Here is a 12,238-nt window from a genome sequence, read left to right on the forward strand (position 1 = left end):
GTCAGAAAGAGAAAAACAAATACAGTATGCTAACACATATATATGGAATCTAAGGGAAAAAAAAAAAAGAGGTCATGAAGAACCTAGTGGCAAGATGGGAATAAAGACACAGACCTACTAGAGAATGGACTTGAGGATATGGGGAGGGGGAGGGGTGAGATGTGACAGGGTGAGAGAGTGTCATGGACATATATACACTACCAAATGTAAAATAGATAACTAGTGGGAAGCAGCCGCATAGCACAGGGAGATCAGCTCGGTGCTTTGTGACCACCTAGAGGGGTGGGATAGGGAGGGTGGGAGGGAGGGAGATGCAAGAGGGAAGAGATATGGCAACATATGTATATGTGTAACTGATTCACTTTGTTGTAAAGCAGAAGCTAGCACACCATTGTAAAGCAATTATACTTCAATAAAGATGTTTAAAAAAAAAAAAAAAAAAAAAAAAGAACAAAACATCATCTGCTTTAGATTACATAGAACCGTTACACTTACAATAAAGCTCTATAAATTATTCATATATAGATGTTGAATACAGATATGATCTAATTTAAATGACTAATATTTCATCCACATGTTTTTCTAAAAATACTTTACCAAGTAAATTCATTGGGACAAACCAAGTAAAATAAAATACTTACACTATTTAAAAAAAAAAAAAAAAAAAAAATATTCTGTCATGGATAAGGGAGATAATAACCTCATTATGTTTTGGACTAATCAGAAATTTTCTTGAGAATTGTGTTCAAATGAGGTCAGTTAAACTATGCTGTGTTCAGAATATCACTGTCAGAATGATGAGGAATCTAGAAATCGTCTAAATTTGGAGCTGTTTGAGGGGATTAACTTGAAGGATTAGAAGACAGAGTTCAAAGCAATCACTGCTACTGAAAAGTGACAGGGGCATCCTGGAAAAGAGAGAACCAGAAAGAAGAAGATCCAAGTTTTGTGTATAAACTCTGTCCAGATCTCTGGCTGACCCCTGAAATATGCATGTAAAGGGCAAAGTACAAGTAAGCTAGCAAAGGACAAAAGATCTGAACCAAGATTTGAGATGCTAACCAAGAGACAGTGTTTGCAATTTGAGTATAGCCAAGTAAACTACAAAAGCAAAAATACATACCAAAACAAAAAAACAACATTCTCCAGAGGAATATAACAGAATCTGGAGTCTCTACAACATACTAACCTGAAACCAACAGACCAACTCTGAAATGACCCAGAGGTTCCAATAAACAAATATTTTAAAGCAGCTATGATAACTGTACTAAAGGTCATAAAGGAAAACATGCTCACACTAACAAAAATTAGGAAATCTAAATAGAGAAATATAAACTATAAAAAGAGCCAAATAGAAATTCTAGAAATAAAAATACTATATACTCAATAATGAAACAGTATGTAAAGCAACCATACTCCAATAAAATTAATTTAAAAAATAATGAAACAGTAGTATAATTTCAGAATCTCTAGTTGCTTATTACTCACTCCACTGTTAGGAATTTTGGTGGTATTTTGACTTTGTTTGACTCAGTATTTGAGGAATGCTCAAATCTTGTAGAATATTCAAAGTTTCTGAATTGACTAAATATACTGCACAAGTGATAATGCAAAACAGCAAATTATTACCTGGCCGATCAATCTTAATAACAATTTCTTACGTCTTTTTTATTGATTGATTGATTGATTGATTGATTGATTGATTTATGGATGGCTGTGTTGGGTCTTCGTTTCTGTGTGAGGGCTTTCTCTAGTTGTGGCAAGCGGGGGCCACTCTTCATCGCGGTGCGCGGGCCTCTCATTATCATGGCCTCTCCTGTTGCGGAGCACAGGCTCCAGACGCGCAGGCTCAGTAATTGTGGCTCACGGGCCCAGCTGCTCCGCGGCACGTGGGATCTTCCCAGACCAGGGCTCGAACCCGTGTCCCCTGCATTGGAAGGCAGATTCTCAACCACTGCGCCACCAGGGAAGCCCTCTTACGTCTTTTTTTATTGACTGTGCTAGAGTAAATAGTTTAGGCTCAAAGAGAAGCAGGATCCTTCTTTTCCTCCCTAAATCTCAGTTTTAATAATGGCTATCCTTCAAGTCTGAAGTGATGATAATTTATTTTATGTGGTTTCCGTTTATGAGGAAAAGAAAAATAGATAGTCATAGCTTAAGGGGTTGCCCTCATTCAGGTGGACAATCTTAATTTATGGAGTAGAAAAGATGAAAACTTTGAAGTAGAATGAGTCTGCCTATCAGTAGAGATGATCAGATCATAATTATGAATCTGAACAGTTAGAGGAGTAACTTCTTCCTTGTTGAATGGAAGAGGAAGTGAATATAGAGGGAAAAGAGTTTTCTTTCCCCGCATTACTAACAGCCACAACTACTTGAAAACTGGATTTTACTTCCACTTATCTACTATAACTCTTCTCTCCAAAGACATCAGTGTCCACTTAATCTCTGAATCCATTGTCTTGTCTAAATTCCCTACTGGCTTTCCTGGAACTTTAGTGTTCTGAATCTCCTTCTTCCTTAGATGTTGTTTCAATGTATCCCTTAGTACCCTTGTCTTCCCTGCCACCAAATGTATGCTGTAGCCTTAGATTTGTATTTCATCCTCTGTATTTCTGGCTTATATATAGTTATTACCTAGGAAGACTTTTACATTGCTTTCTCTCATACACTTTCCAACTAAACTTCCAACTAAACTTGCTAAATGAATGGTTTTAAAAACAGGAATCTGCAAGCTTCTTCTCTTTCTTGAGCCTCAGTTTTGAATATGTAACTCTCTCTCTTTTCTTGGCTCTCCTGGTTTTCTTTAGATTTTGTCCCTTCTTGATCTCCTTTGATGTCCATCTCTGAGTGGGTCTCTCACTTGTTTTTAGAGCATCCTATTTACCTTCATAAAACTTTACTCAATTTTAATGCACATTATTTTTATGCATTTGTTGACCATCACCACCACTCCAACTAGATTGTAAGCACCATGATGTCATAGACAATGATTGTTCTTTTTACCCCATCTCCAGCACACTGACAGATACTGTATTAGACACTCCATTATTAGTTGTTAAGAAAATAAATAAATAAATGCACAAAATATTTTAATTTGAATATCTCTTCTACAGGATTATGAGTTTCTTGAGGAAAGTATAGTGTTTTATTTTTCTTTATATACCTAGTTTCTATTATCATGCTGATACTTATCACATACCAAACTTTTTGTTAAATAAAATAAAAATTATGAGATAAGAATATGTGTATGAAGAGGGAAGGAGAGAGTAATCTGACTGGGAAATGGTGCAAGAGAAGATTAGGCAAAGAATCTGCAACTACTTAAAGGCAGTTTTATGTTATTCTTTATTTCTGATATGAGAGAGAGGAACAGGGATTCAGGCATACTGATTAAGGTAAATTCACATATTTATTCATCATAAATATGGCAAATCTCTGTTTTAACATAATGTTTTACATATTTTGCTCATAAAAAGGTAGAATTACTTTTACTCAAAATTACATGGTAGTGTGTACCTCATACCTATAATTAACAAAAGTAGATGGAAATGTAACTTGTGAATTAGAGGGAAGCTGGGGTGGTGGTGTGGTGCTGGTACACGTAAGTACTATTTGGTAAGACCATTTCATTTCTGGGAATATGGCCAAATGGACCTTGTGATTTTTCTGTTTTAGATTAGGTATTTTAAAAAACATTATTAAAATATATTAAACCCATCACACAACTCAATAATATTTACATGTAAAGTAGCAAATTTTAAATCAGAAACTAGGTTATCAGTGAACAAGGGAGTATAAAAGTAGAATTTAATCATTTAGAAGCAGATGCTTCTTTTTCCCATTGCCTTAAACAATATTCTGGATCTTCATACCATGAATGAATTTAAATCAATGAAAATATCATTTCTTCCTACTCACTATGAATCTTAAAACTCTTACTCAGAGCTGGATAGAAATGTTTAGCCCTGTGTCTCAGGAGAACATACTGTCCACGAAACCTGTTTCGGCATGTCTCTTAGGTATTACCTGCTATCAGTCCTCGGTTCTCAGGTCCTGTCCTGGGACAGCAGTGTCTCTGCCCTGGGTCAGCTGGACATAATGATTTTATTTACTATGGCCCGCTGTTCTTAGTGTGTATCTGTGATCAGGGATTTGTCATTACCAGATACAATGATCAGATCCGTCACCCAATGTTATGAATGTTTGTGTTCCCATGAAATTCCTATGTTGAAGTCCTAACCCCCAAAGCAATGATATTAGAAGGTGAGGCCTTTAGGAGGCAATTATGTCATGGAGCTGGAGATCTCGGGAGTGGGATTAATGCCCTTATTAGAAGAGCTTGCTTGCTCCCTTTCTGCTCTTTGCCGTGTGACGATACAACCATAAGACAGCTCTGCAAACCAGGAAGTGGGTTCTCACCAGGTACCAGATCTCACCACACTTCGACTTCCCAGTCTTCTGAACTGCGAGAAATAAATGTTTGCTGTGTAAGCTGCCCAGTCTGTGGTAATTTGTTATTACAGCAGTCTGAACTAATGACTTAAGACACCCAGTTCCCCATTATTGTGTCTTCTATTCTGAATTCTATTCTGAATTCTCTACATATCTTTTTCCATGTTGTCAGATTTAAGGCTTTGGATTTTCTTTCTGCTTCACAATTCAAATTTGATGAGCTCCTAACACTTCATGCCTTTGACTCAGGCAAAACTCTTCTGGAACACTGGGCCATCTTGGTTTGTCATCTTAGATGAAGTTGGGATCACCTCAAGCAAGAGGGCAGGCCTGACACAGTTGCCTTATCTGTGGGGCTAGCTGTGAGTCTCTCCTTACAGGTCATTAATGGGCAGGCATGCAGGGAGAGCTTCTGCAGAGGGCATACCTACCGACCCTGAGAGTCAATGAATATGGAGCTTTGTTTCTTGGGAGTTCAGAGCTCCCCAGTCTACTCTTGGTCTTAAAGAGTCAGGACCAGCAAAGGTAGATCCGTTTTTCCTCACGAGGGAAGGGATACTCTTAAATCAGTGACCCCCTTTATGTCAGGGACGACTGACGTGTTCTCAGGCTGATTTTACTCTTTTGTTAATGTTTATATACTCTTTGACTGAGTCCTCAAAGTAAAATGCTTTCCAAGGCCAGACAAACAGTGTAATAAGTGAAGGAGGGAGAACCAGAGCAGAGCATCAGGAAAAGAGCTAGGATATGTGACATTGAAATGGGACAGCCACTGTTTAGCCACAGCCATTTTTTGTTTGTTTTGTTATTGCTTTTGTTTCCTGCTATTTAGTCATTTTTTTTTTCAAGAAAAGCTATATATCTGGACTTTTATGAGAAATTCTCCAAATTTTTAAAATTTTCATCTCTCTTGCCTTGTTTTTTCTTTCAATTTTATTGGGATGTAATTGACATACAGCACTGTATAAGTTTAAGTTGTACAGCATGATTATTTGACTTACATACATCATGAAATGATTATCACAGTAAGTTTAGTGAACATCCATCTCATATAGATATGACATTAAATAAATAGAAAAATTGTTTTTTCCTCGTGATGAAAACTCTTAGGATATAGTCTCTTTGTAACTTTCATATATAACATACAGCAGTTTTTATTTATCATGTTGTACATTGCATCCATAGTATTCATTTGTCTTATAACTGGACGTTTGTACCTGGTGACTGCCTTCATCTAATTCTCCCCCCACCCCCTCACCTCTGATAACCACAAATCTGATCTCTTTTTCTATGAGTTCGTTTGTTTGTTTTTGAAGTATAATTGACCTACAACACTATGTTAGTTCCAGGTGCCCAAACATAATGATTGAATATTTCTATACATTTTAAAATTATCATCATGATATATCTTATTACCATCTGTCATCATACAAAGATATACTTATTGACCATATTCCCCACATTGTACATTTCATAATTGTGACTCATTTATTTTGTAACTGGAAGTTGGTACCTCTTAATCTCCCTCACCTATTTCTCTCCCTCCTCACCTCCCTCCCCTCTGGCAACCACCTGTTTATTCTGTGTATCTATGATTCTGTTTCTGTTTAGCTATGTTTATTCATTTGTTTTGTTTTTAGATTAGACTTACAAGTGAAATTATACAGTATTTGATTTTTCTCTGACTTATTTCATTTAGCATAATACCCTCTAAGTCCATCCATGTTGTCACCAATGGCAAGATTTCATTCTTTTTTATGGATGAGTGATATATAAAATATATATATACATACACAGTGAACATAGGGGTGCATATGTCTTTTTGAACTAGGGTTTTTGCTTTTTTTCTTTTGTTTGTTTTTGATAAAAACCCTGGAGTGGAATTGCTAAATCATATGGTAGTTCTATTTTTAATTTTGGGGGGAATTTTCATACTCTTTTCCTTAGGGGCTGCACCAATTTACATTCTCACCAACAGTGCATGAGAGTTCCCTTTTCTCTATCTCCTCACCAACGCTTGTTATTTCTTATCTTTTTGAAAATAGCCATTCTGACAGGTGTGAGGTGATATTTCATTGTGGTTTTGATTTGCATTTCCCTGATGATTAGTGATGTTGGGCATACTTTCATGTGCCTGTTGGCCATCTGTATGTCTTCTTTGGGAAAATGTCTATTCCTGTCCTCTGCCCATGTTTTTAATTAAGTTGTTTGTTTTTTGATGTTGAGTTGAATGAGTTCTTTGTATATTTTGGATATTAACTCCTTATCAGATGTATCATTTGCAAATTCTTTTTCCATTTGGTAGGTTGCCTTTTTGTTTTGTTGATAGTTTCCTTTACTGTGCAAAAGCTTTTTAGTTTGATGTAGTCCTATTTGTTTATTTTTGCTTTTGTTTCCCTTGCCTGAAGAGACATATCAAAAAAATATTGTTAAGACAGATGTCAAACAGCATAGTACCTATGTTTTCTTCTAGAAGTTTTATGGTTTCAGGTCTTACATTTAAGTCTTTATCTATTTTGAGTTTATTATTTTTGTATACGGTGTGAGAAAGTAGTCCAGTTTGATTCTTTTGTATGTAGCTGTCCAGTTTTCCCAACATCATTTATTGAAGAGTCTGTCTTTTCCCCATTGTATATTCTTGCCTCCTTTGTTGTAGATTAATTTTCCATATAAGTGTGGGTTCATTTCTGGGCTTTCTATTCTGTTCCATTGATCTATGTGTCTGTTTTTGTGGCAGAAATTCTCTGATTTTAAAATGTTCAGAACTGCATCATGTTAAGAAATTTTTCAGGGTTAAATAAAGCTTGTGGGAAGGACCGACCTGGCCACTAGGTTACCATGTGTGTTCTAGGGGTCTGATACAGATGGAACAGGGAGAATGTGGAGTTGAGTGATCTTCAGGTTTGAGGATAATACTGTTTTTCATCCACTGGACCGCTCAGTCTTGGTCCCAGCCACTCCAAAGTCAGCATGCTATTTTAGCCTCAGAGAAGTTGCTATGCTCTTTGGGGAGATCATTATCCTTGAAACCTGGTATCTCAATGACAAGAAGACCAGCAAATCAGGATGGTAGACTCCTTTCATAGTGTGTAGGTCATTGCTCTGACCTTAAGGGAGTTATCTGTGTATCATGTTGGGACCTCAGTAGTGTGGTATGGCATCTAGGTGGATGTTAGAAAATGAAAGTATTTATTATCTGGTGCTATACAGAAAAAATTGTTGGCCTCTGGTCAAGTCAACCAAATAGAGAAAACACGATGTGGACTGGTGGCTCACTTGGTGACTAGTTTCTGCCCTGACAACAGCTAGCTGTGGTTTAGTGACTAGTGACTGTGGATTGGTTACTGGTGAATGTAACCTGGTGGCTGGTGACTATGGCTTGGTCATAGGTGACTGTGAACTGGTGAGTATGAGTTGGTGACTGGTGAAGGTGACCTGGTGACTGTGGCTTGGCTACCCAAAGGCTCACCTCAGAAACATCAGGGGTACTAGGCTTTGGGCAGCAAGATTAATTCTTCACCCACTCCTACTGTTAAAATACTGCCCTACTTGATGAGCTTAGGCTACAAACTGTAAAAGGCTCAGTTAGGTATGCCTTCAGTAGTATAGTTGTGAGAAATGCAAGGATTGGCTTTCAGTCGTTTACACAGAGAAATGTTTTTAAAGGAAGTGAAATTCAAGTTTTGTAAAATGGTTTCTGTGTGGAAAAGCTCAATAGTTAGCTGTTTTTTTCTTCCCTTGCTAAATTGTAGTTAATGTACCACTCCATACCCATTGAGATTTTGACTGCCTCTCTTTATTTTCTATGAATCTTATAAATCCTCTCTTACAATCTTTCTCTTTTTAAAGGCAGATGTACCCTTACCTCAGGATAGTGTTTTTGTAGACATTAATATCCCATAAAGGCTCATTAAAACTTTTAGAATTGGGTTTCTAATAACATTAGTTAAGCAGACTATATATGCAGGAAAACCTGTGGATTCTCCTTAGATTCAGCATTTTTTTCATTATATTAATCATAAAACCCATATGTTCTTGTCTGTACATGGGTAGAGTGAAAGAGTAGAACAGATTGCTATAATATGTATAGAAGGAGAGAAAGTGCAGCTCTGTGGGCATAATGGTATTACAGATGCTAAACTTCTTACATGTGAAGGTCAGAGAAGTTCTTTTTTATAAGAATATTAGGTATAATGCATAAAAATTTTGGAAGGGTGGTCAGTAGTTATGCTGAACATATGTCATGGTCCTTGGAAGACAATGCATCTGGTTTTTGAAACCCCTTATCCATCAATGTCAAGCCACATTTTCAATTTTAAAAGATGTTGCTGACAGGAGGGTGCTTTCAGCCATAGGAACTCTAGGTCCCTGTGACACTGAAATCTGTACTTTTTCCAGGGTACACATTTCTACTCCGATGGAGTAAAACTTAACTGTTCCAACATAAACATTTATTTGAGGTCTTTTGTTTGTATATAACTCATCAGATCCACTTTTACCCCACTTTTGAATCTTTTTGACCTTACTATACATACAACTTCCATACATATATGCTTTCTGAGCTTGCATAAACCATATCATCTCTCTGGACCTAGAATTTTCATCTGTAAAGTGAAGAGGTGAGCTCTGAAGTGCTTTCCAGTTTGATAGTCTATGATGGAAAGACTCTCAGACAGCATCTATGTATAGTTAGACAGCACCATTAATAGAGCAATTAAACTGTTTTCCTAAAAGCAGCTTTGGGCTACATGCAATCTTACACCATCCATACCCCATCTTCTATACAACCTGGGGTTGATTACCTGCATTAATGAAATAGCTAACTGACAGCTGACCTAACACAGTTATATGAGCTATACCATCTTGGTATTATTTATTCTCTTAATTAATTACCTAAATTCATTAGATCTATTGAACACTAAGCAGTACCATTAAATGTCTAACACTTGTCTCCAAGTATGTAACATCCTCCAGCAATAGGAGTGATTTAGTTCCTGACAAGAATGGACATCTTCTGTGACAGTGGTTTTGTCTGCAGATATAATTCAACTGAGAGAGAAGGGAAGGCTAAAAAGCCCCTTTATGCATGTTATGCCTCTGTCCAGTTTCAGTGAGTGGGGTCTAGCTGTTGTTCAATGAGAACTTAAAAAAAAGAGTAAACATTGTTGTTTAAAAGTTGGCCACAGAGAAATGAGGATAATTTAGACAAACTATTTGATATATATGCTTATCTTTAAGGAATGGGGTTTCTTCCTTCTAAGTTGTCTGTTCTTAGAGAATGAAAAGTAGACTAGTAATATACAAGTTAAAAGCAATGTGTTGCTACCTTAACTCCATTAAAATGTGGAAATCTAATTAAACATCAAAGGGTTAACTTTAATTAAAGGAATGTTAAATTGATTTGAAGCAATAAGAGCAATAATTAATATTCAGTTAATAACTGAATAATAGACTCCACATTTTCTTCTAGATACAGCCAGTTTTATCTGAGGTAAGAGAAAGAAGCTATTATTTCAATTCTATGTGTGGCTTTTATGAGATAAACCCCTGAAATTCTAGTGCCTCCACTCATGGGACCATCTTAATGAACAATCTGAAAATGAATGAGCCGTAGATTTCTTGAAAGTCTGAACTCATCTATTTTCTTATCTAGTATAGATGGGAAGAAATTGAGTGCTGTGTTTTTTCTAAATCTCTCTCATTCACAAGGTCTGAAATTTGGAATGGTGACTAACAAGTGACTTGATTACATCTTTCTTTTTTGTGTATTTCAGCTTAGAATAAACAGAAACATATTACCGCCAATCTTGAAGCTAAATAATACCAACAGGGGTTGGTCCTAAAAGCACAAAGGGGAAATTTACTGTAGTCTTGTCAGCTGTTTTCTGAGAGCTGCTAGTATATAGTAAATGCAGGGTCAGATATTTGCCTAAAAAAGAGGCCGAGTCTTAAAGGCTATATAGCATGTCTGTATCTTGTGTAATGTCAGATGATCCTCATCTTGGTTGCCTATAATATTTAAAAATTTTCCTATTTCCTACTTCCCTACTTTTCAACACAAGTAAATAATGATCTAATATAAATGGAAATAGCTGTGGTAAGTGTGTATGTGTAAGGGGGGGTGTGGCTTGGAGTGGATACTGGTCAGTGTTTGAGAACCAGCTATATCAGAAACATCTCTATGCATTTATTCTTTATGGTAACCCTCTTAGGTAGGTTTTATAGTCTGAAATTTACAGATGAGACCATGAAGCCACTAGGTCCCTATGTGGTTGATCCGGAATTAAAACCTGGCTTTTTGTCGCCTGTTTCCAAAGTTCTGCTTCTTAAGGTTTTTGGTCATTGTTCTGTCTATTCATGTTTGCTTCTCAAACAGAAACATGACTTTAATACAGTATATTTAGCTAAGCTAAATCTGCCAGGTTTGCACAAAGACTGTGTCTGATCTCATCTCACATTTTTCTTGTTTATGTAAAAATAGATTGTTCTCTCTATTGTCGTCTGTTCTCTTTGTATCTACCTACTTTCAGCAAAGGTAAATAAAACAAAATAATCCATTTGCATGAGTGTTTGAAGAATGCAATATCACACTACCTGTTCTTAATATTCATTAAAGCTCTGTGTGTGTGTGTGTGTGTCTTTGCAAGGATTTCAGATCAAGAATAGCTGCCATGAAGTTTTTAGAATGTTTTATTAACAAAGAAAAAGAACTGAAGTAGGTGTTATTACAAAAGTAAAATCATTGAAACATATCGCAATATACCAGAAAATAATCAGAACTTGGTTTCAAATAAAGTGATAATGCAACATTCTTACACAGTGAAGCAGTTCACAGAAATTTAGGCATTGAATTAGGACAAAGAGAAACTCTAATAATATCACAAAAGAACCAAGAGAAGAAGCTAACAAAAATTCAACATATGAAGATCAGCTACAATAATGAAATTGTGCTATTAGCAGAATTTGCAACAGCAATTAAACTCTAATATTTGCCTAATGATATCAAAGTCCGTGGAGGGTCCATCCAGGAGCTAGACAGCTGCAGGAGTCTGCACAGGGCCCTGGAATTATATGTGTAGTAACTCAGTGAATAATTTCAAATTTTTAATTTCACAAAAGAGAGAACATTAGAGTTTGAATACAACTTCATTGTTTGTTCATACCAAGTTCAGAACCTTAGAGGCTCCAGAAAGTGTCCTTAAGTCTTTGCTTTCTTTATCTGCTCTGTATTTGCTACTTCTCTTAGATCCATAGATGGTTTGAATCCCTGCCTGCATCATAGCCAGCCTCAAGGGTTGTATGAGATTCTGAATGAAATTTTCACAGCTGTGAAAACTCCAGTCTTCCAAGGACCTGCTTCCTACTCTGAGCTGGAGCACCTTAAATATGGCCATCATGGTGGCCGTCAGCACCACTCTTCCTCCTCAATCTGGGGTCTCTCACATTCTGCCCTGCACCTAAAAAGGGTTTCTCTTTATGGTCTCCAAAGGTTCTGCCCTAGCCTTCAGACGCCTCTTTACTGGCAATGCAGATATTTTTCTAGACTTCTCCAGAGGTTTCACTAGTCTTTCCTTAACTCCTTTCCTGACTTGTTCATTTTATACATTCCATGTGATCTCTCAAGTAATGTAAGAAATTATCATATTCATGTTTTCTCCTCACTTTTTCCACTTCTTTAAAATAATCATCTGAACAGATATTTCATACCTTAAAGGCTATGAATTTTAGGATACTTTCACTTTTGCCGTCTGTGCTCACAGTACTGGCTATCTGATTCATCACT

Source organism: Eubalaena glacialis, chromosome 14, assembly GCF_028564815.1.
Source record: "Eubalaena glacialis isolate mEubGla1 chromosome 14, mEubGla1.1.hap2.+ XY, whole genome shotgun sequence".
Classification (NCBI taxonomy): Eukaryota; Metazoa; Chordata; class Mammalia; order Artiodactyla; family Balaenidae; genus Eubalaena; species Eubalaena glacialis.